This window comes from Bos indicus, chromosome 22, assembly GCF_029378745.1.
Source record: "Bos indicus isolate NIAB-ARS_2022 breed Sahiwal x Tharparkar chromosome 22, NIAB-ARS_B.indTharparkar_mat_pri_1.0, whole genome shotgun sequence".
Classification (NCBI taxonomy): Eukaryota; Metazoa; Chordata; class Mammalia; order Artiodactyla; family Bovidae; genus Bos; species Bos indicus.
This window is the reverse complement of record NC_091781.1, coordinates 13,648,954-13,652,062: the sequence shown is the minus strand read 5'-3', so window position 1 is coordinate 13,652,062 and position 3,109 is coordinate 13,648,954. Positions and strand designations below refer to the sequence as shown.

At 49.6% G+C, this 3,109-nt stretch overlaps 1 non-coding gene across 1 annotated transcript; it reads left to right on the top strand.

Annotated features, from left to right (window-relative positions):
* The first annotated feature begins 2,755 nt into the window (after positions 1-2,755).
* Positions 2,756-2,862, top strand: LOC139178737 (U6 spliceosomal RNA). The gene has a single exon (XR_011563231.1). It is a non-coding gene; the product is annotated as a U6 spliceosomal RNA (small nuclear RNA).
* Positions 2,863-3,109: the final 247 nt, after the last annotated feature.

Sequence of the window (3,109 nt, the reverse complement as noted above, 5' to 3'; positions counted from 1 at the left end):
ACTCCTAAGATCTAGGGGAAGGCAAACCCTGACCATGTTGTGATGTTCTTTTTGACAAAACTGCCTTTTAGGTAAATACGTTTTGGGGCCAGTCTCACTGAATTAACTATCTAGGTCATTTGAATTTCTTCTCCAGGAAATAATTACGGCCTTTGGGAAATGTAAAGTGTACGGCAGCCCTGTGAGCGGACAGGAAGCGCCAGCCTCTCTCTCTCTGCCTGCGCCACCGCCTTCCCTTTCTGTGTGACCCAGGGAACTGAATTAGCAGTGGCTCCCGTCTCCGGGGTCCAGCGTGGCTTTGGATCCCTCTGTGGGGGGAAGTCCCTGGGGCGTTCGAGGTAGCTTTCTGCTCATGAGGGAAAGGAGATGCATGTTCTTTTCCGTCTATGAGGGCAGTGACTACCTTCCAGGCAGCAAATTTTTTATTTTTTGGGGAAAATAACATTCTGTAGATACCCTCTCCAATTCTAGAAGGTGAAACAAAGCAGCGAGGAGTGTCGTTACCCTGCTACGGCATTAGGGGGACTCACGCTGCGGCTTCATGGCGCAAGACAAGACAAAAGCTCTCAGGCCAGAGTTGGGGAGTGGGATGCTGGTGGGGGCAGCTGCGTAGCTTTGATTACAGAAATGAAATGTTGTAGGCGAGCAGCTGCCAGCCCCTTTTCTGGCTGGGGGATGTGGGAAGCCACTGAGAACATGAGAATGGTTCCTCTTCATCACGAAGTGTCAGATGAGGAGGCGGTGTTGTCCGAGGGGAAAAGCAACCACCTTTTGCATCAGAACAAGGCTGGCCTTTCCCCAAACCCCTGGGGAGGCAGAGAGGGGAGATGGTGGCAAAGTTCGCAAGGGGCTTTCTGTTCCTCTGCTAGGACAGCCCTAACAAAGCACTGCAGGGTGGGTGGCCTGAACAACAGAAATTAATTAATTTCACAGTTTTCCTCACCATTCTGGAGGCCAGAAGTCCAAGAGAAAGGTGTCAGCTGGGTTGCCTTCTCTCTCTCCGCGTTTGTAGTTGGCCACCCTCTGCCTCTGTTCTCACACGGCTTTTCCTTGTTCAGGTCTATGGTCTAACCACTTCCTGTTATAGGACGCCACCAGTCAAGCTAAAGTAGGGCCCACTATGTGCCTTACTTTCACCTTCATTACATCTTTCAAGGGCCGATCTCCATAAAAGGTCGCAGCTGGGGCTTCCCTGGGGGTCCCGTAGCTAAAACTCTGAGCTCCCAATGCAGGGGGCCTGGGTGTGATCCCTGGTCAGGGGAGAGATCCCACATGTCACAAGTAAGTGTTTGCATGCCAGCAATTAAAGATCCCACGTGCTGCAAAGAAGATCAAAGATCTTCTAAGATCTCTACTAAGACCAGGCACAGGCAAATAGACAAATATTTTAGAAACAAACAAAATCCCTCAAAAAGGTCAAAGTGTGGGGAACTAGAGATTACAATTTCAACATACAAATTCTGAGGAAGACAAAATTCAGTCTCAGGTTTCCTGAGTGCCGAAGAATTGATGCTTTTGAACTGACTGTGGTGTTGGAAAAGATTCTCAAGAGTCCCTTGCACTGCAAGGAGATGAAACCAGTCAACCCTAAAGGAAACCAGTCCTGAATATTCATTGAAAGGACTGATGCTGAAGCTGAAGCTCCAATACGACATGAAGAACCGACTCATTGGAAAAGACCCTGATGCTGGGAAAAACTGAAGGCAAAAGGAGGAGAAGGGGAAGACAGAGGATGAGAAGGTTGGATGGCATCACCGACTTCATAGACATGAGTTTGAGCAAGCTCCGGGAGATGGTGAAGGACAGGGAAGCCTGACATGCTGCAGCCAATGGGGTCGCAAAGAGTCGGACATGACTGAGTGACTGAACGACAGGCTTCCTAGGTGGGAAGGTGGAAGCCAAGTGACTGGGGAGTCGAGGGGAGATGACTGCTGATGCTCAGAGAGGTTAGGACCTCCTGGGGGACTGGGTCATCCTGACTGAGCTCCTTGACCACAGGACACCCAGGGGCCCAAGGGTGAGCTCACCACGAGGAAGGGAGGCCTGAGCTGGTGAGCCTGGCTCACCAGCATTGGAGTCTAGAGGCTGGTGAGTGTGGGGGGAGAGGAGCAGGGCGGGTAGGAAGGCAGGGTGGGAGCTGCGGTTGGATGTTCCTCTCACTGCACACACAGAGCAGGCTAAACATATGTGAATGTGCATCAAAGAACTGCCACCCTGGAGCCCAAGCTGAGGCATCCCAGCTGTGGGGAGGTTTGTGTGAGCCAGGCTGCTGTGCACAGCTGAACCAGCTGCAGACGGCATGTTTGTATTCTAGGGCCACATGGCTGTGTGTGAGCACTGCATTTCTGGAGCCGGGGGGCAGCCTGCACAGTAGGGCAGTGTGGATCTGACCCCGAGTCTGCCCACCCCTTCAGGACCAGTCTTCCGTGATGATACCATGTGGCAGCCGCAGACGCAATTACCAGGAACAAGACTGGGCAGACTCTCGCTCTCTTTCCACCAGGCATTTCAAGGCAAGACTGAACTCTTAAGTCTGTAAGGCCGAAGGATACTGGGAGATGGGGATAGAGAATGTCCAGGGAAGGAATTTTCTTCCAGATGATGTGGAAAGGCGGGAGATGGGTGATCAAAGAAAAGAAGAGAGATGACTGGTTTGTATCCCAAGTTGGGTGAGTGGGACGTACCAGTTGTGTTAAGATCCCTCTGGGAAGAGGGGACACCTTTTATGGGTGAGGTTTTAAAAATGTGCACTTTTGTGCTTGCTTTCGCAGCACATATACTAAAATTGGAGCAATACAGAGAAGATTAGCATGGGCCCTGTGCAACAATGACACGCAGATTCGTGAAGTCTTCCATATTTTTTGATATATGGCAGAAATCAACACAATATTGTAAAGCAATTATCCTCCAATTAAAAATAAATGAATTTATTTTGAAAAATCTGCACTTCTGACACCATAAAACTCCTAGAAGAGCTCATAGGCAAAACATTCTCTGACATAAAACATACCAATGTTTTCTTAGGTCAGTCTCCCAAGGCAATAGAAATAAAAACACAAATAAACAAATGGGACCTAAGCAAACTTACAAGCTTTTGCACAGCAAAGGA